At 44.5% G+C, this 21,562-nt stretch overlaps 1 protein-coding gene and 1 long non-coding RNA gene across 21 annotated transcripts in view; one reads left to right on the top strand and one right to left on the bottom strand.

The window, feature by feature from the left end:
• Positions 1–201: 201 nt before the first annotated feature.
• On the bottom strand, positions 202–7,074 carry LOC141968779 (uncharacterized). Its single transcript, XR_012634925.1, has 4 exons — positions 6,962–7,074; positions 6,066–6,238; positions 422–550; positions 202–310 (listed from the first exon to the last, which is right to left on the bottom strand). It is a non-coding gene; the product is annotated as an uncharacterized LOC141968779 (long non-coding RNA).
• STRBP (spermatid perinuclear RNA binding protein) overlaps positions 6,365–21,562 on the top strand; it is a 72,827-nt gene continuing 57,629 nt past the window's right edge. For 12 of the 20 annotated variants that reach the window (XM_074923877.1, XM_074923858.1, XM_074923869.1 and 9 more), the window contains exon 1: positions 7,327–7,428. The gene's annotated coding sequence lies outside the window, so the exon portion shown is untranslated. Of the gene's footprint in view, positions 6,472–6,837; positions 6,980–7,001; positions 7,099–7,326; positions 7,429–7,749; positions 7,768–8,402; positions 8,422–9,153; positions 9,341–21,370; positions 21,389–21,562 lie in introns of those variants that run through there. The other 8 variants (XM_074923860.1, XM_074923861.1, XM_074923863.1 and 5 more) reach the window with 8 other exon arrangements.

A 21,562-nucleotide genomic window follows, 5' to 3' on the forward strand; every position in this document is an offset into this window, starting at 1 on the left:
TTCTTTCTGTCACCTTTCCTTGCCCAGAGCAGGGACGCCCTGTAACCAGCTGCAGTCACCCCGTGCCCCCCTCCCAAAGGAGAGATGCTAAGCATCAGGAGACTTCAGATGATCATTTAGGACCCCAACAAGAGTGTTAGATTCTACCAACCTGCAGAAACACCATGAGGCAGGAATTAAAATTACCTTTTTTTTTTTTTTCCTCCATGCTGACAGGAGTGATCACGTGCCTTCTCTTACATCAGCAACGAGCAGTATGGCAGCAGCCCTTTCAGAGAGTTCATTCATCATCCCATTTGGGTGATGCAATCTGCATTTTGAAAAAAAACACTGAATTCACTACAAAGTTTATTTCTCAGGAATGGGACACATGCAACAAAAATAATCTCAGCAGAAAATGTGTCTGCACATGCACACTCACATTTTAACAGAAGCCTGTTTACTGGTATGAGTTATGTCACGGCCAGTTGTGGAAAAGTGTTAATTATACGTTCAGCAGTTGCCAGATGCGGGGGGGAGAATACAACTAGTAGACTGAAGACAGCACGACCTACAAAACAATTTAGATGTCAGGATGGCCAAGGCTAGTTACCTTGCACCGCGTCCTATAAAAATAAGATTAAAGCACTACTTCTGCATACAAATGGTTCAGGGAGCTGCTGATTTGCAGGTTCACTATAAACAACTTCCCCTGGGCTGGTTCTAACCAAACAAAGTAAAGGATGCAGCGACAGGGCCATACCAAAGGGACTGTGACGTGAGCGCCAGTACGGCGTACAGCAATTCACTTGCTAGTTTAAGGAAGACTCTGCACCACGACACTCTGCAGAGCTAAAGCACACCAAACAAAAATGTGAAATCTGATTAACAAGTAGAGCAGCACATACTGAGATAGGCACTCTTTTTTTTTTTTTTTTTTAACCGAGACCTTTGTTGTTCTTAATAATTGATATAAAGTAGCAAATGACTCACTAATTGCACTTCTAAATTGTAACCCAACCTGGAATCAATCACACATGGCATAACTTCTGTTCTTACTTGAAGCTAAATCCACCACAGTGCATGCAGTAGCCTCTCTAATAATTGCATTAGTCATAATGTGAAAGTATTTCCCACTTACTTGGTTCCAGTTTTGCTTGCTTTTCAAGCTGGTCCTCATCCCTATCGCTAAAAAGATCTCTGAAATGTTAGCCCACAGAGCCTGCTCTGGGACTTGAAGAGCACTGTGGTACATTTCATGGTGTGATTCCTCCTCTTTCAGTGTCTGATTTTCCTCCAGTACCATTTCATCTCCTTTGCTCCAGTCCAAAGTCAAACAATTATCATTCAGGATTGCACCAGGTATTAGCAAGCACTCTGTAAAACTCTTAGTAATGAGTTCGGTACACAAAGAACTGCCTGATTCACACATGTCATCTTTTGTTTTGCAAAAGATTTTTCTAGATTTTTAAGTACCCTCTACACTGGATAGTCATCTGCTTGATCCCTGTTATGCCTGAGAAATACTTTTTTTAAAAAAAGTTAATACAGATCTCGTAAGCACTTTTCAGAATAAAACTCTTTGTTACATCATGCCACAGATGAACCACCCAGTAGCTGAGGGCCAAATAAAAATGCAGAATGAAATTAAACAAAACCATAAAAGCTGAGATCAAATAGACACAAAACAAGGTCAATTCGGACACCAAGGAACAATGCGGGATGCGTGAGGAACAGTAAGATGGCGTTTGAGAACTACCAAACTCTGTTAACCAAGTTTTGCAGGATCCTCGCTAGGAAACAAGACAGGTTAGAGCCCATGTCAAAGTCCAACTCAACAGCACTCACGCTCCCAGCCGTGTGGGGAGAAGCCAGGCTTAAGTCACATTAGTCCCGCACAAGCAGGCTCTAAGGAGAGTCGCTTGGTCAAGACTTGGATGTGCTTTCAGAAGATCCATCCCCACACACAGTTACACCGACCAGCAGCAATGCTTATCTACCCTAGCAAAGACTGTTCTAGTACCGATAACATCGCACGTTTCTTCTTCCCCTCTGTGAGTCTCCTGCCCGCATCCTGCGGAGAAACAGATTCAATTGAAATCTGCCAAGTTTTTACCGTTGATTTCCCTTCCTGAGCCCTCGGACCACTCCCAGCAATTGACTACTCGGATGTTTAGCCTTTGATTTGGATGCAGATTTGCAGAAATAATTTCATTGACTCTGGGTTTTAATACTTGCCCATTTGCTCTGTAAAGATACAGGACTTTTAAAAACAATATTTACCCCTTCCGAATGCAGTTATAATCCACACAACATCTATTTTTATGCTGATTATGTTATAACCCTTTAACTTTCACCTTCTGCTCTCTATGTTGTTTCTTTTTTTGCAGAAGACACATGACATCATGCTTTTCCACTTTGCTTTCTGTATCATTTGGCATTCTACCTTTTCTCATGACTTCTCTCCGCACAAGCAAATACAACCAACAAGACAGAAGAGTGGCTTTGGACACTGTTTTACGTTGTATGTGTTATAATCAGGCAAAGCCAATTTTTATAAGAATATATATTTTTATCTGGGTTCAATCGATTTAGGGTGGGAAGCAATAGGCAAAGCAGCGCTGGGTGCATGGAGAGCCGCAGCTCTGCCACACGCACCCCGAGTTCCAAAAAGCAGCAGTTTTTATACTCTTGTGCCGTCATCTTTAACCAATCTCCTCCCGTCAGACATTTGTCCTGCTCTTTTCCACTGGGTCATTTGGGTTGCTGGGGTGCGTGTCCTCCTCCTGTTGGGTCTTTTGGAAGTCTCGAAGCCTTGGTCTCTTGGCGCACTTTTCTCCTATCGGATCTTTTAAAAGCCTCGCGATCTCATCCTTTTGGGGGCTTTTCTTCAACAGCAGTTACTATCAGCTCTAGGTGGGGTTTCTGAGACACTTGGCACACTTTACATTTAATTGTTTAACATTTACAGATCATTCAAGTGTATCCTACCCGCCTTGCCCAACCTAGCAAATTAGTTACAATAGTTTATTGCAGTATGGAATTGCTTCTGACTTCATTCTTGTCATTAAAGATGAGCTGCTTTTTCAAACTTGAAGATTTTCTTCAGAACGCTTCACATTTGCAAGTCATCTTCCTAGCTTATCACCCTTCTAAATCCAAGCCTCCTGTGCGGAAAGTATTCAAACACTGCCAAACTTCAAAGCGTGCAAACAGCCACATTAAATGTGCGATTAGTCCCGCTGAAATTAACATTAAACACACGCAATCATTTGGTTTTATAGATTAAAAAGACGTAAAGTCAAACAAGTTCCTTTTCAAATTCTCTGGTTTTTTGTTGTTTAAGTTCTTGTGAAGCTATGAGACTAATTTCACATGAAAAGATAGCTTTTTCTATGTCGATTTTTAAAATACACGCCTCACACAGAGCTATTTTTTCCCCCAATTCAAAATCTGTCCTCAGATATCTTTGCACAAATCCCATTAACTTTAGTACATGTCTAAAGGCAGAATTTGAAACCTGTAAAGAACTGGGTCACTGGACAATGGTGAGTCTCAAGCAGAGATTTCTTCTCTTGAGTTACAGCAAGAGAAAAATACCTCTCCCCTCAGGCACTATGCGAACATTCCCATTTGTCTGTAAACAATACCAAACACTTGAAATTCGATAGGTTACATTTCATCCTTGCTCACTTAGGATTTTTCCCTTTACTATAGCTAATAGCCATTTAGTCCTTAATGTAGTACTTGTAGCTGATGCTAGATCATCCCGGTACGCCATCCCGTGGGGCTGCCTCACTGCAGATGCCAGCGCCTGGTTCACTCCAAGCTTAAAACTGGTAACTCTCAATAACCCTTTGTAAAGGGTCCCTCCGTTTTTCTGGGGTTTTTTGGTTCCCGGGAAAACTGCTTTCACACGCGGGTCATACATACTAGCTCTTGCCTTGCCTCTATTTTTTATTTAATACTGGCAATAAAATATCTTTGTCACATTTATAGAACACGGCATAATCAGGTATGAGATCTACAAGCAGGAAAATTAGTCCAGGAACGGAGGGTTTTTTACAAAGTAATTCTACATTCACTGTGTCAGTAAACATCAGTGGAGTAATAGTCTTAGAAGGCTTCAGCCAGCACGACCGTTCTCTGCGTTAACCTCTCAGATCTGTATACTGTTCTCATATATTTGGGTTTATTCCATTATACACACTTGTTACAGGACAAAACCTACACAGTACTTCAAATCAGACCATCCTAACCCAATCTGGACAGTCAGGAGATACAAATAGACAGGACAAGCCACTATGCAGTACTCCGAAGTTAACACTGAGCTCCCTTTCCATACTCACTTTTCCTAGAAGGTTTAGATTTGCTGGAATCATTTAGATCATCAACCTCTTTCAAAAAAAAAAAAAAAGGTAAAAAAAAAAATCCAAGTTACATGCTAAAATACTTTGTATTTTCAGTATCACCCTTTAGATTTGCTTCCGCCCACAGCTGCGAGGAGAGCCTGCTGGAATGAGCACAAGGCTTGGAATTCTAATCCAGACTATGCAACTTGTCGTGTGTGTGACCTCCTCCTAACTTAGTTGCTGCACCTCTATGGACTTGGCGATTCCCTCAGTTGTCTAGGGGATGCTGGTAACATGTAAAAATACGTGACAGTGTCTTAAATATTTCTATGAAAATATCTGCAGGAAATACTCATTTTTTCCATCATAGTTATATTATTTTTTTTAAAAAGAAAGATCTTTCTATGCCAGTATTTTGTCCCAAGAAAGAGCATAATTATTGTTAATTACTTTAACTTTCATCATTAGCAACTCTAATTCCAGGTTGCTTTTGACACAACTCAAGTCCCCATCTCTTACTGAGTATACTTAGAGACATAAATTCAATTTTCTTCCTTTTTATTCCATGAAGCCTAAAGACAGATGTTAACTTTCTTCCCAAACCTCAGATGTTCTTCTCCTTGTTAAATTTATATCTTGTACTGCAGCGCCAAAGCCCTTCCAATCCCCTGTATTCTAAATTAATCCATCAATCCCCTTTCCTCTGTGTTTTTGCCCTTGGCAAATCATTAGCCCAAGGGAGAACTCAACAGAAAAATTCAAGATTTCACTCAGACCACAGCCGAAAGTATCTTTCCTCTGCCTCTGCAAAAGCTTCATCATCTGAGATGCCATCTCTTGCAGATTTTTCTCTCCTTACAACATTTCCAGCTTCAATGGACAGCCACTAATTGTCACAGCTGCCCCTTCCCATTCTACTATCTCCTCCAGCAGCCATCCTCTGGGCTGTATTTGTGTTGTAGCTCTATTTGCTGTAATCAGTCTCAAATAAAAATGTTCTCACATCAAGTCCTTGGTTTTCTAGCTATTATCTTCTTGCCTCTTCTCAAGGCCTACACTAGTATTAAAGGTGAGATTTAGCTAAACTCATTCATTGTTCCGAAACCTCTTAGTTGTAGACTTGAAAGCAGTCGTTGAGATACCTCAGATGTGTTTCTCCGTTCAATCCTTAAACATGAGATAAAAGTTTGTCACCAAAGCAGCGCTACGTCTGACCGATCGGAACTAGGGCAACACTTTAGCCACAGGCTTGTAAAGTAGTATGCAAAATGTAAGTTTAATTTGAACAAGCTGGATCTCTCCCTGCATGTAGTTATTAATGCACACATGTTTTCTACTTCCACTCTAATGCTGCAAATCGCTCTTTTGAATGAGAGTTACTGTTTCACTTCAGCACTGCAAATCTCCTGATCCTACTAACTTTTGCCAAAGTTCCCTCATAGGCCACTTCAGCACAGCATGTTGTGTACAGATTATTTTGGCACAGACCTCCCCAGTCAACTGTCTTTCATCGTTACAGCCTATAGAAAATTAGTTTTGAAAAGTGTAAACAGTGATATTAAACACGATTGCCATCAATTTACGCGTTGAAAGCCGAGTTTGAAAAGGCACTTAACCTAAAAAACCTGGCAGAAATTCTGAAGCACTCGTGTGAAGATATTGGCCATCTGAATGTCGGAACGCACATCCAAGGAAGAAAAAAACCCCACCAGACTCAACCCTCCCTCCTCATACCTAGAGGTTTTGGTGTGCTAGCACTTCTCTGAAGTACGAACAACAGTACTTGCAGCTCTCTCTTCAACTTCACCGTAGCGCCCATCTGCGCCAGAACAGTTAGGTGTTCGGGGTTAGGAATAATCATCTGAATAATCTGCTGAAAGCTAACTTGAACCCACTGGTGTCGATTTCTAGAAGAGAAAGATGGAGATCGCTGAACACCGTATTCCTTGCCCAGCCCGACCCGCCTGAAGGCACCACAAGGCTGCCTGGATTTTAACGCCGTCAGACAAGCGCTGAGGACTCCAGGCGGAGGATAACTCCTCACAGGGAAGCAGCACCTCTCGGCTCAACTTGGGAAACCGCTCTCCTTCTGCCCTGCTCTGGCTTGTGCCGTGGGATATCAAATCCATCAGGGACGCGGGTAAGGGGTGCCAGGGCCCTGCCTCACGCCTCGCCCCGCTCGCCTCAGCCTTGCCCCGTCCCCCCGCGGGCTGAGCTCCAGGCCCAGGGGCCGGGCCCTGGCCGCGCCGCCGGCCCAGCGCCCCCCGGCCCCTCCAGCCGGCGGGCACGGCGCTGCCTGAGGCGAACGCTGACACTCACAGCCCCGGGCCGCCGCAAGCGGGGCCGGGTGACGGTAAAACCACCCGCTCCAGTCCCCGCCGAGATGCCCCGGCGCGGGGGCGGGGGCTCCTCCCCTCCCTGAGCGGAGACGGGGCAGGGACGAGCCTCCCCCCGCGCCCCCCCCACCTGCCTCCCGCCGCGCCTCAGCCGGGGATGGGGAGGACCCTCCCGCGCCGCTTACGCACTCTGCGCCCGACACGCTCGCGCCTACGGCATTTGCGCAACGGGAGCCCTCTCAGGTGCAGCGCCCGCGTTGACGACATTACGGAGAATCCGTAAGGAACACTAACCTCTTTGAGGGGCTTTACGTAAGTGACGTTCCCGGGTGCAGGCTCGGCCGCTCCTGGCGCCGCGCGAGCTCCCTGAGCGGCCGCAGCTCTCTCCCCGGGCGGCATTACGCACTTTACGCAAGGAGTAGCGGCCCCAGGTAGGGAACCGGGCGGGCCGAGCCGCGAAGCTTTACGTCAATTCCGTAAGGCCGCGCCGGCCTGCCGCGAGGAGGGAGGGAAGGGCTGGCTCCGCGCCGCTACGCACTTAGCGCGGCGGGCCGGCATCCCCCTACGCAGTTGGCGTAAGGCTCCCTCTCAGGTGCAGGGAGGGGGCGGGCTCACGTTGCCCGGCAGCCCCAGCCTATGGGGGCGCCGGGCGCTGTCACGTGCTCGCGCCCCGCTCGCCGCTGCGGAGCCGGAGGAGCCGGACGGGGCCACGGAGCCGGGACGGGGCCGGGGGGGCTGCGCCGGGGCCGGCGGCCAGCGGGGTGAGGCGGGCGAGCGGCGGGGCGCGGCGGCGGCGGCGGGGCGGGCAGGGCGCGGGGCAGCCCCTGAGGGGAGGCGGGCGCCGGGCGCCGCTCCTCCCACTGCACCGGGCACTGCGGGCAGGAGGCAAGGGCAGGACACGGCGGGGGGGAGGGGAGGCGGGGCGGGGGGGCGCTGCTGCGCGCGCGGAGGGGCGCGGCGGCCCGCGGGGGGGGGGGGGGGGGGGGGGTCTCCGCGCCCTGAGGGGCCGCGGGCGGGGGCGGGGATGAGGGGCTCGGTGCCGCGGAGCGCGGCCGCGCTTCCGCCGGCGGAGCGGCGCGTACCTGTCCGCGGGCGCGCAGGTGCTTGCGGGAGGGAGGAGTAGGGAGGGGGGGGGGGGAAGGTGGGGCTGCGGCCGGATCCGCACAGCGCGGCCGCGGAGCGCGGGGGGGGGGGCGGAGGGGGGCGTGCGGGGCTGTGCGCGGTGGCCCCCGGCCGGGCGGAGCGGGCGGTCCCGTCCCGGGCGGCCCGCGGCCAGGTGCGGGGGGCGGGGGGCCGCGGCCGCCATGACGCGCCCTCAGAAGTTCGCTCCAGGCCGGCGGCGGCAGCCGCGTCCTTCGGGGACCTCCGCAGGCTTCCTGGTTTGGGGGAAAATACCAGTATTTGGGGTCTTTTTATTCCCTCCCCCCCCTCCCTTTCTTTCATTCTGGATTTGCGTTGCGCTGGATTTTGTGAATCGTTAACCCCTTAATTCTTCTGGAAGTGAGAACTTGACAGGGATAACCGGGCAGTGACCCGCAGCCTGCCGGGCAAAGCAAGACTTGAGTTTTGAATCAAAAAAGAAATATGCGTTATCCAGCTGAATGTCTTATTATTTATTTACACGGCTTTGAAAATGGTGCCGTGTGATTTACAGAAAGTAAGAAGAAAATGTCCTGCTCCAGAGAGCTCGCCTTCCAAACAGCTCGTACACAGAATACGGCAGAGCGAAAAGATTAAAAAATGGGGGGTCCTGGGTATGTCTGAATGATTTTTTTTTTTCTTTAGCTGTGTATTATTGTTAACATTTTTAAAAAGTTTTATCATACTTTGTCTTGAAAACTTAGAAATTCTAAGTGTGTTTTAAGCGAAGAAAGACTCAAGTGGGCATTGTCAGGAATATAAGGTATTTCAAATCTCCAGTTCCAAAAATTGTTTGTGCAACTTTAACTTAAATTAAAATAGCTGGACTATTTAATTTAAAATAGCTGTGTGTTCTAGTGAGCATTTGAAACCTGGCCTTCTAGGGTAAAGACAGAAAATTAAAATAATTTCCTTCATTAGTGCAGAATAATTTAGAATCCTTGGAAAGAATGGAGAAGGAAGGACTGTTTGCAAAACTTGGTCTTTATTTTTAAAGATATGGTAACCGTTTTTGAGATACTCGAAACAAATGTGGAGGCAGAGAGGGCCTAATGTTTGCAGGCAGGAAGGAAGGAGGATGGAGCAGTGCTGTCTGTGCTTGGAGGGGAGTCCTGAAAAACAAAACTTGTGGAGTGGGAAGGGAGGAAGGCCTGACTGTGTCTGTGTAGAGGCTGTATTGCTGTATTCCTTTATTTGCACAAGGTCATTGCTCGTAGTCTCTGAAAAGCAAAAGTGTTTTCCAAGAATTTAAATAGTCCACCTCTTGGATGGGCCATCAAAAATTTGTAAAAGCTGGGATGTCGTTATTTCCTGCCAGTGTCGAGAGGAAGAAGAAATCCATGTCAGCAGACTGCATCTGGCTGTAGCTCCTGCCGAATTCCTGATCATTTTTAGGAAGTTGGACTTGCCTCTGGAAGTTCTTGGCATGTGTCATTTTCTTCTCTCTGGAACTTTCCAATCATTTCCCTCTGCTTCATGTTGGTGTGGAATGAAAGGAGAGATGGGGAAGAGAGTGGATAAGGATTCCTAATAGTAAGGTTTTAATATTTTCAGTTTTCTGTTTCTCAGAACCTTGTCATTGATGGTGCAAGTCTACTGCTGCTTCGGCATTTTTACTAGAATCTTTAGTCCTTGCTAATTTTCTTATTGCTGTTTTATAAAGGGGTTTTATTTGCATAGGCTGTTCATCCAAACTCATTATTATTGAACTATTGATATTGTCTTCTCCCCACAAAGAAGATGCTGAAGAAGTGCCAGTTCTTGCTCCAAGTGGTTGACAGGCTAAATGCAAGGTAGAAATCTAGGACTTGATTTCTTGGGGAACTGGAGAAAGATTCTGTCTAGAAATACTTGTGCGTTGGGGGCTGGGGGGAGCCCCAGGCAATAACTGGTACAAATGTTGCTGAAGAAGTGACTGAATCCAGCCTCATGGTTTGTCCTAGAAGGCGGCGTTTCAGACGCAGTTGATTTCATACCAACGGTTCAGGAGCAAATGAGAAGAAAAGAGTAAGCGAATGGAAGGATAAAACGGAAGGTGGCAGAAGGCAAGCCTGAACGTTAGGGAAGTAGTTTAAGCTCTGGTGGCTATGCAGCTTTTGGTGACCCTTGTTTCTGACTTGTAAGCAGTTTTTTCCATGGATGTTCATTCAGTAACATGATGCTTAAGGTTGCAGAGCTCTCTTCTTTTCAAGCCCCTCGGCTGATGTTTCTCAAAGGCCTGTGGGTGGACTGAGATTTTTTTTTTCTTTTGAACTGTGAAATCCTGTTTGGAAATTTAAAAAAAAAAAAAAAATAATAAAGGAGTCTAAGAAGCTGCCTCATGTTGTGGAAAACCTCACTGTAGAGTCATAAAAGCTGTGCTTTTTCCACGTTGCTTTGGAAGCAGCTGAACTTTGTAACTTGGCATGTAAATAGAGCTCTTTGAAGAGCACATCCATGGCTGGAAAGAGTGGAGAAGGAAATGCCCTGGCTGGTTAACAAGCTTTGGAGTGTGTAAAAAGCCACCGTGAGCATGCTTGTTGAAGTTATCTGTTAAAACATCAAAGTTTGCAGAGTCTCGTCCTTGGTTGTGGTGCTGTACATACACCTGGAAGTGGCCAGCACGCCGAAGTGTCAATGTGAGACAGTAAAAAAGCGGCAGGTTTGTGTTTCTCTAGAGTGGGCTGGGTGAGGGAGAGCTCTCGAGGCAGTTGAGAGGAAGGCACCCGGGGATGTGTTGGCCATCTGAGGGAGATGCTAGGCGAGTGAGAATGCGGAGGTTCAGTCTGCACCTCACGAGGCTAACTTTCAGCTTTTGGCGAGTTAGGGTTTCTGGCAGGTCTAGCCGTGCCAACAGAGGACTTCAGCAGAGCATTTGGGTCTCTGTAGCTTACTTTGTGTTGAGGCTGGGGGAGGGAGGACTTTTCTGTTCTGACAACATACACGTGAGCAGCACTTGGCTGATGCAGTGTCCTGGATTTGCTATAAACTGAGCAATATTGGCAAGTAAAGATTGCTTTAGTGCTGTATATGCTGCAGTGATGAAATCGCAAGGAAAATTACTGTTTAAAGCAACATGAAAAACAGTTATGGATTTAAATAGCAGAAAAAAGCAAGTCTCAAATATTTCTGTAGAAATTACGGTTTGAGCACATTTGTTGTACTTGCAGTGTGATTTGAAATAGAAACTTTGTACTTCATATTTAAGGAAACATAAGCCTAAGCTGCCCTACCTGGAAATATTTGCTTATAATTTTTATTAAATAGATACAAGGTACAAGACTAGAGACAATATTTTTTCAGTTGTGCTGCTGCATTTCTTGGCATTTGTATAGTTTTTCCTTCTTATGTGCAAATCTTCCACTGAGCGATGATGACAAAAAACACAGATAATGCCACATACACTGTGTCAGCTCACGGAGGGCCAGCATTTATTAACTTTTTTGACAACCTTAATTCACGTGCCTTTAAGAAAAAGCATACATAGGAATTCTTACAAATGATATGGGTGAGTTAATGTAAACTTTTTGCACTTTGGATTTTTGGACTTATTTTGTAGCTGAATTATTCTTCTGGTCCTCTCACTCTAAATGTTGTGGAATGGGAGAGGACCGAGAGAATTCTTGGCCCCCACTCCACGTTGGTCTGTTGCCTCGTGTTCATACTTTTGATTTGCAATGCATATACTGACCTTCCTGGTGATTTCTTACATGGTACTGGAATGTAGGCAAGGTGCTGGTTATAGGAGAGGCGTAAGAAAAAAATTCAGGCTATGTCATTTATTCTGCCGTTACTGAGAGGAATGTAAAGCATGGTACTGGCTGCTCTGTCCTTCCTTCTGCGAGCTGAAACTGCAAACTCCGAGACTAATCCAGTGTGTGGATTTTCCTTGCAGCTGAGCGAGGCCGCTGTGTTACTGGGGCACCTGCACATTTGCTGGTTGGCTTCTTGAGTAATAAAGGCCGTGGATTATTAAAACTCATGTCCCTGTTGGTTTACTTCATTGATTTTTCTATAACTATGCAAAACTTTATAACTTTTGTAGTAAAACATTTTCATAATATGCTGGTAAATTAAAGGTGTAAATGAATGATGAAGAGGAATAATCTTACGAAATCCAATTCCCAACTCATTTTAGGGGATCTCTTGGATTGTGGAAAGTTAAGTGATTCTGCTGCATGGGTTGATTTAAATTAGTTTTCTTATGTTGTGGTTTCGCTTACTATAAGAGCCTCAAGATGCTACTTGTGATTGACATAACAAAAATGTAAATTATATGCTGTTTTACTAGGCTCTAATTTATCTGTCATAAGGTTTGTGTACCAATAGCATTAAGCTCTTCTTACAGTAATGTTTCTCTTTCATGTAATGTCTACATAGGGAATTAAATTACTCTTAATTGTATGCTTAAAAATAAAATTGGGGTGTGTCTGGCTATCACAGTAAATTAAATTTTGCTGCTTCTTGTTCTTGTGCATTTACTTTGACTTCATTGAAAAATTAGATGTTTGAATATCTGGTTGGGAAGAACACTCCTACTAGTGGGTAATCATGAGATATCACAGAACTTGAAGAAATCCTAGAAAACAGAATTAAGATTTTAGACCTTAAGCTTTGGCGTAGTTAGTGCTGAAGAAGTGAAACAGTGATTGAAGCAGAACTTGGCATTTGGCTTGACAGGGTATGACGGTATTCTCTCGATGGTGAGAAGCTGATGTTGCCTCTTGGAAATTGCCCCATAGTAGGAGACGAAAAGGGCAAACTGGTTTCAGAGGCCTTTACTTCTCTATTTCCTCTGATTCTTCGGAGGGGAGACGCAGACTAAACATGTTTCTTATTTGGCTTGTAGAGCAAATCGCAGTGTGAGCATAGTATTTTAAGTATTGGGTCCTAAAGAGCCTTTAGTATTCTCTGAGACACAGGCATGATGTTGCGTGTGGAAATGGCTCTCCCAGGCTGTTGGACTGCGTTGACTATGACCCTAAACAAACCCTTCCTCTAATCCTAGTTCTCAGCTGGCAGTACCTGCCTTCCTGGAAAAGCATAACCAGGCTGCAGGGGTGTGAAGCCCAGATGCACAGGCTGGTCTGGAAGCAAGTGCTGTGTGTTTCTAGAAAGGAGTTTTGGCAAACCAGTCCCTGTAGCGGCCGAGGAAACCTGAGGCTTGGGAGCAGGGTCGTCTTGGGCATGCAGCACTGCTGATTGCCTCTTGCTACAAAATGGTTTATGCTGGCGCCAGTGACACTGTGAAACTGATAACACCTTTTACAGTCTATATTTTAAAGGGAGTGGGGTAGGTCCTGTAACAGCGGTTTGTGATAAATCATGGTTAATCTTGGAGGAGGCATAAAAAAAGTCATTACATGTTGCAGGGTGTTGGGTGGCTTTGTTTTTTAGTTATGGCGTAGCAGCCAAAACATTGTTACCGAGAGCCTTTTTAACCCTTTCCACAAACGCAGGATCTCTCTTGAATGTTCTCATGTTTGCTCTTTAAAAAGAGTGTACAAAGTGCAGCAAGGAAAGAAGCCAGCATGCCACACCCCACTGAATCAAGTTGCCATTGTTGAAATAGGTGATGGTCTTAAAATTGCTAGCTGGTATATCTCCAAATAATGAAGGTATTTAGCTTAAATGGTCTTTTTGGAGCCTGTTTAGCAAGACGTTGAACAGTTGTACTAAACATATCACCCGGAGACTGGGTGAAAGCCTACAGTTATGGCAGTACAAATCAGCCCATGTAACAAACAAATTACAGCTTGTATTAAAAAGAAAAAAAAAAAAAAGGCATTTGTGTTCTCTGCCTTATGGGAGTCAGCTGTCAAGAGCGAAGCCGGCGCCCTGTTTATCTGTTACAGAATGTAGCGTGAGCATCAGGGTCCAACGGTGTAACCTGCTGTAGATAAGATGAATGGGATTGGGTTGCGGATGTTTTTATTAACCATAGAAACAAATAACATGTTATCAGTGGATCTGAAAGTGCTGACTAATGTGTGTTAACATTGAATCAATTTTGGAGTTGAATTTAAATAACAGCTATTTATGTGGTGTTAATTATCCGGTCCCAAGCCCTGAGAGCTCGGCCTGCACGGCTGGTTTTTCCAGCTGCGCTCTGAGGAAGCTGGGTGATGTTCTGGTAGGTGTGTAACTGATGCTGAATCTGGCTGAAGACATCAATTTTCCAGTATGAAGACAAGAAAAAATTGTCATTCCTGGTTTCCAGTTCTTCTGTGCTGATGGGGCAGCTCTTTGTATACGGAAGCTTGCTCTTCTTCTCTGATTACGGGGTGCTGTAGTCTGTATAATATGACAATTTGTGAATATTTACTTTAAAGGAACAGTCTCTGGAGTAGACGGGGGAGCTGTAGGTGCATAGTCTGTGTCCTCAAGGAGTGAAGTACCAGAGAATGATGGGGGCTGTGGTATGATGGGACAAGTAGGGAACATGGAGCTCCAATTAAGATGGTTGAAAGGAAGGGGTTGCAAGGAATCCATGAAGATGATATGGAGGACTACAAAGAGCTTGTAGAGAAAACTGAGGATTGGAAGATACCCATAAATATCCGGGAAGTGTTTAGCCCCATAATATCATACATTGTGGCAGTTGTGCACCGCAGAGCCAAGGCTGGACTGACTTTAGCAAGAGAAGTTTCAGGTTGGATTGTACTATGCAGGTGGATTCTAGAAACGTGACTGGCGCTTTTTTTTTTTTCTTTCTTTTTATATAGAGACATGAAAGATGTGCCTCAGTGGGGGTCTTCTGTTAATTAGCAATACTTCAGATTAATGTTAGTTATGTAAATCCTCACCCTGAAACAAAGAGAAAGAAAAATTTGTATGGTCTGAGTTCCTGGCTTCTGCGGTTGCTTTAATGAACTGCAAGTGCCGTGAGAACTGGGGATTTCCCCCCCTCCCCGTAAGTAAATTAGACTGAAATCCTACCTGAGAACCTATTGGAGCTGGTGGCTGGACTCTAACTCAAATGAAGGAGGTTAGGCTCATCTTATTTGCCTCATGAAGACTTTTGACATTGCTAGACTGAGAAAGGAGATCTCAGATGTAATCTCAGCTATCTGCTGGAGTTACTTTGTAAATGCATATGGTACAGAGACTTACAACATTTGGATTTCTACTCCTCTTCCACTTCCAGTCCTGATCTCTTTCCCTTTGCTCTAATAGCTGGTTTAGCTCGGTGAGAGGAGAGGAAAACATAAATGCCCAAGAACTGAATTCTCCTCACCTCTGCTTTGAAGAACACCTTTTCCATGTCATAGATTCTTAGTGATTGTCACCTTTTCAGAGAGCTAAAAGTGTTCGGTAAGCAGCTATTCCATGTCCTAAGGCTTCGTGATCTCTTGATTTGATGTCTAGATAATTGTACTTAACAAATAGATTAGGGCTTCTTTGGTTACCCGGTCATGCTGTCCAAGTCTTTAATCATATAGAGACTTAATTTATTTCTTTAAAGTAATCAGCTGTGCCATTTGGATGGCCTTAAAGAGCGTATCACTGGGCTTGAAATGTAGTGCTGCTTATGCACAGTAACCGGGGATTTTATGTTGTGCGCATCACACTCAAGCCCAGAATAATTGTGAGCATTCCTTCTAAAACTGGAAGCTGGTAAAAAGCCCGGTGAGTAAACTCTTTAATACCAGGCGCAGAGCAACACTGTGATCCAGTGAAGAAGGTCTGGTGATTAAACCGAAAGTATTGATTAGGGGAGCATTTGGTCCCTTTTCAGGTTCTGCCACTGATTTACTGCACAATTTCATTTCTTCATGTCTGAAGTTCCCCTATAAAGACCTGAAATGTTTCCCTCTGTTACAAAAACTGTTATTTTAAAACCAGTAATAAATGTACTCTGGTAAATATGGTGACAAGTGTTCTAGAAAAGCCAGAAAGGCAGGCAAATACTGGGAAGGTGGGGGGAGACAAAGCTGATAACTTCTTTGATTCTGGTGGGTGAGGGTGAAATTGGTGACTGCCAAAAATATGAGCTCAGACAAGTAGCTTGTTCTGCTCTGAGCCCACATCTGTACACACCTCCTCATCTCTACAGATGGCCAGGAGGCTGAAGAGAGAACACAGTTGTCTAAATTTGTGTAAGAGAAAAGAATCATGACTCCCACCTTGGAGGCAAACAAGAACCTCCTGTAACTGGGGTATTTTTGACAATTTAAAAAATTTGGTTGAATTTTCAGTCTTAGCAGCTTATGTGAAACCGGACGCTGTTCGTAGTTGCTAAATAATTTTTTTTATATTACGTTGTATTAAAAGATGGTTGGCTGGAACTGTTTGCTTTATTCCTTCAAAACTAGCCTGCTAAGGAATAAATTTGGTCTAGAAGTCTTTGCATGCTTATACTTTAACAACTTATAAGATACTTTTCCACTTTAGATTTTGTAGGACTTCACATTTTAGAAAAAACAACTGTGACAGGCTAAATAGTGATGGTACTATTCGAATCAATTGTGATAAAAGGCACAAAAATAAAACCAAAATATTTTCATCTTTATTTCTTTTCCACTAACATTAGTGTGGGAATAAGATTCTTTGGCAGGTTATTTCCATGCAGTCTGCTTTATCTTCTGGGGGAATTCAGTCACTTTCCTTTTGTTAGCCCATGAGATAAGGGATATTGTTTAAAGCAGGTAGCTGGGAGTCAGCATTATGTAAGTATTGAACTCTTGACCAAAAATCTGGTTTTGTGGATGTGGCATCACGTAATAAACCAGTAATAGGAGCAGTTTACGAAGTATATCTTTGACACTTTTCTGATTAACCCCTGGTTTTGGCTGGGATAGGAGTTAATTTTTCTTCTTAGTAGCTAGAACAATGCTGTGTTTTGGATTCAGTGTGGGATTTGGTATGAGAAGAATGTTGATAATACACTGATGTTTTTAGTTGTTACTAAGAAAATCATGGACGTTTCAACTTCCCATGTCCTGCCAGTGTGCAGGTGCATGAGAAGCTGGGAGGGAGCACAGCCAGAGCAACGGACCCAAACTGGCCAGTGAAATATTCCATATCGTGTAACGTCACGCTCGGTGCACAGAGGAGGGTTGGCTGGGAAGCTCTCGCTCCTCCGGGATTGTGGTTTCAGGATTCTCTCTTCTCTGGGATCGCCAGCCAGGGACAGGCTGGGCACTGGGCGGGGGGTGGTGAGCAATTGCATTGTATTTTCTATTATTGCTATTTTATTTTATTTCAATTACTAAACTGTTTTCATCTCGACCTACAAGTCTTGTTACCTGTACCCCTCCAATTCTGTCCTCCATCCCCGGGGCAGGGGAGGGTGAGCAAGTGGCTGCGTGGTGCCTGGCTGCCAGCCGGGTTTAAGCCCCAACACCCCTGTTCTTTGCAGACAGGGGTTGGATACTGAATGTTCCTGAACTGTGACTGCATATATTGCTCCCCTCCACCCCAAACACTGAAGAACCTGAAACTGGAGACTTCCTGACCCTTTCAAAAACAAACCAGCAATGTTGTTCAACTTCTTGCTGTGGGTCAGGAGCCTGAGCTTCATGCCAAGTTTCAGTGGAAACAAAGCAAGACTGCAGAGTTAAGAAAAAACTCTTGCAAGGAGCACTTATATGGAATTACTGATAAAGCTGCGACTGTTGAGGCACTGTGACTTATTAAAGCAGATTCTTAAATGGAAAATGAGAGATGGCTTGCCCTCAACATTCTTCAATAAATTACAGTTCTTAGTTGCAAAACTTACTAAGTGCATAGGTGCAATGTTTTTGATCCTTAATACAGCTTCTGCATTAGTGTTAAAATAACCACATTACAAATGGATCTGCTTTTTCTGTGTTGTTGGGTGGTAACACACCTCTGTTTTGGTTCCCGTTGAGATGCTTCCAAATGTGCTTTTAGTAATGCACCTCGGGCATGGTGTCATTGTCATAACAGCATTCCACCCTCGGTGAGAAGTTGCAGCAGCACCACGCAACGATGCAGTTGGCCTCTCCCTTACAGGATGATGTTGGTCATTCTTCCAGCACTATGTCTACAAAATTTCCTCTGACGGCTGTGTCAAGCTCCATTGAATTTTGGAGGGGAACAAGTGTACTGAAAGACTAGTAAGGGTAAAGAGGATTCAGAAGAGTTTGCAGAGAAACAGGCAAATACAGAGTTAACCTAAGCTGATTGGGATCAATGAATTGCCCAGTGAGGTAGAGAGAGTCCAGGTGAAACTGCCAAATGTTCCTTCAGTATTTGGAGTATCCATTTACTGACGCTTCTGCAGTTACTGCAGGGTTTGAATATCACTGTACTGGTGCTTCTGCAGTTGCTGTAGAAACTGTTGGCTCAGGCTGTCTCCTTGCAGTTCTCCTTCAGAGGAAGAACTGCTCGAGGAGAGCTTGTCTGAGCATGGGACTCAGTGGTACATTTATTGTTTTCTTTCACGCCTTTAATATAAATCCCTTGGCTAGCTTCTTTTCTTTTGCTTGTAAATGTTTGATCTGTATGTGGTACTTGCAGTAAAGGAGTTCTCTTGTGCCAGAAGAACAAAGACTTGCTTTCTGTTTGCACTGGGCACTTCTGATTTGCAGTAGTCAACTGGTTTTACTGCCAGTTTTAGCAGGTGCGCCTTGTCTCAATGAGTTCTCTTTGCCCTCATCACACAGTACATTAGCAAGTCTCATGCACAGTACATAGAAGATTGAATTTTGGCTGAGAGCTGAGCAGCGCAGGGATTTGCTGTACTTCTCCTCTCTTTCCTTTTCCCTGCTCCATTTCCATTATTTGTGCTCCTCTTATGTTGCAGTTGGACTAGATGATCATTGTAGGTCCCTTCCAACGGAAAATATTCTGCTCTAACAAAGTTTGGAATATCTTCTAAAAAGACTTTGTGTGCGTGTTTAGCATTTGTTTTGATAGTTTGGATAGTAGTTCAATAATATGCATGTACAAAATGCAGTCTAAAGTTTTGTTCATATTTCAGAATGTTGGAACAGACCAGAAAACTTGACAGTCTACGTACTGTAAAAGGACTCTGTCGTGTTCATTCACAGAAGTGCGTAGAGAGAAGGTTGTTAGTGTGGAAAAGATTGAAAAATGGGTTTTGGCTGCTCTTGAGAAAGAAAAATATCTTCCAAGATTGTCATGAGGTTCCAGAAACTTGCTGTTCTCTTGCTGATACGTAAAGAGTGGAGAGGTTGGAGGGGAGGGGGAGAGCGGGTGGGCCGGGAGGGCGCTCGGTGCGGCTCTCCCCCGTTGCGCTGCGCACAGGCTGCGGGAGCGCAGGGCTGGCTTTGCTCTTGCCAGTCTCTCTGTAGCAGTTGAGCACTGCAGCGTGAGAACAGCTTGCAGATGTTCCAGCACAGAAGCAATTAAACCGGGTAGCTGTTAAGACTAGTATGGTGGGAAGGAAAAGAGCTGGTAGCTTTTAGACCTCTCCGTGTTTGCTGTACAGGAAACAAAATTGCTTGCCTGGAGACCAGGCATCCAGAATGCGTGAAGCCCAAGGGAAGCAGCACATGTTTGTACTGTGTGTGCATTTGCTTTTCTTTTGTTTGTTTCTTAGGGGCCTAAGAGAAGACAGGGTTAGAAGGAGGGAAAAGTAGCATAAATAGGGATGAAAAGTGGCCTTTTGAGAGAGTTGAGCTTCTTGTAGGGATTGTCATGTTGAAGTACACACTCCATAGGCCCCTTGTCAACTGCTATTACAGGGCTGGAGCTCAGTGTGAAGACTGAAGAGATCCTGTTTGAGGTGTGTGATTTGGGTACAGGCAGGGGACATGGTGACATACACACTCCTGGTTATCCAGGAGTTGCCAGTTTCTTTTTGGAGTTGTAAGAGAAATGCTGTTGGACCCTCCATCCTTTTCATTTGGTGTGGGGTGTTTGAGATGGCTACCTAATAGCTAGTGTAAAGGCTGTGTTTCTTGATTGGTTGACTGTTTTCAAAGCAAGGAAGAAGAATTAACTCCCTTATCCTCCATAGCCTGCTCCTGTGCCACATAGAGCTTTAGGAACACCAAGTGGAGAAGACACCTGCCTTTGTTATTTTCTTCAAAACCAAATGATATGCTAGAGTTTGGTGTCCAGAGTGAGGCACTCGGTGCTGAGGAACAGGCTGCTTTATAGTGTGGGGCTGCAGAGCATCCTCTTGTCTTGCAGAATGGCTCAAATCCCTTGCTAGTGTCCTGCAGTGTTCTTATTTTTTCTGCCTCCTGTTCTCCTGAGAACAGGCTGTGTGTGTCCTGCTGCCTAACAAAAGAGGGACTCCATTGTCCACTTCTGAAAAAGACATACAAGGTTCCTGAGTTTGTGTCAGTTTGACTTTCAAAAGTAGAGTGCTCAAAAAATTTGATGCCTGAAAATAGGACACATTCTGGATTTGATTCCTGCATTTAATCACACTACATTCAGATACTGAATTGCTAATTTCAGTCTCATGAATCTACAGGTAATTGTTGTCAAGCATTTACTATGACAGTTCACCAAGCTGACCGGTGAAGGATGGCTCTGGCCCTGTGAGGGAGAGATTGAATAGAAAAGCAGCCAGCAGTGCAGCATCTGTTCACAGTAAACTAGAGAAGCCTAAGTGAAGGGTGGAAGGCTGGGAAGGGGGGCAGAGAGCGTGCTCCAGGCTTGGTGTGTATAGTGAGTGAAAAACTTAACCGCTTTTCCAAGCCCTACCACTGATTTACGCTGGCATTGGGCAGTGGGGTCTCATCTAAATGCAAACAGCATAACATTTACAACTCTTAGAGCAATCGGAGAAGTAATGTTTATGAAGTGTTGTGAAGTTCTTGTGCTTCTAGCTAAGGTCTGGGTTTTTTGCTAATAAAAGTTTGATATAACAATCAAAATGGAAGAGACTGAGTAATGTCTTTTAGTCTCTGCTGTTAAGTCCAGCCTGAAGATTGCTATCTCCCACAGGTTCGCAATGGAATGTTGGGTAGTACTATCTGTCTACCGGTAGATGGAGAAGTAGTTTCCAAGATTTCTTTGGTTTGTAACTTCTGAGCTGTTTCATTCAATTTACTGTTCATGGTGTTGCAAAAAACTTTAATCTCTTGAGTGGCTGCAGAGACAAGGCTGGTGAACTTGCAGGGATTGCCGGTTGCTTCCACAAAACAGCTTGGTGACACTTGCATGTTTTGGTGAGTGTCTAGTTGCAGTAGTTAAGAATGAGATCAGAGAGTCTAGAAATGTGATATATTCTCCCCACGGTAAATGGAAAAAAATTACCACAACCACTTTGAATTAATACAGTTATGTAAGTAGTGTTATTCATTAAACTATGCTATTCTCCAGTGGACATAACTTTGATTCCTTCATTAGCTTTTCATTTTCATGGCGATATTCCAAGAGGAAAAAACACTGCTTAAGTTTTGTTCTTAGCACAGAGATAATAAATGGAATGTCTCTATCACTTGTCTGAAACCATGTGTTGAAAGGCATGATTTTTTTTCCTAACAGTTTTGCAGAGTAATAGGACAGAATATGATTTGGATTACAGAAGACACATGCTGGGTCAGTTTAAAGTCTGCCAAGTTCTAATTTGCAGTTTCTAGAAAATTTAGAACAGAAACATCTGAGTGCCTGCAGAAATCATCATTCTAAATTTAACTTGTGGATTTTGTCTTGGTGAGTATGAAACGGTCTGGTAGTATTTGTCCATCAGGAACAACCTCCTCTTGTGTTGTGAGTTCTGCACTGGTGCTTCTGGCATTTTCTTCCTGGTCCTGCAGTGTATGAGTTCTAAATGCTTTAGAGCAAAATGCTAAGTGAAAAAGTGTTAACCAGGTTTAATTGCTTCCT

This window comes from Athene noctua, chromosome 20, assembly GCF_965140245.1.
Source record: "Athene noctua chromosome 20, bAthNoc1.hap1.1, whole genome shotgun sequence".
Lineage (NCBI taxonomy): Eukaryota > Metazoa > Chordata > Aves > Strigiformes > Strigidae > Athene > Athene noctua.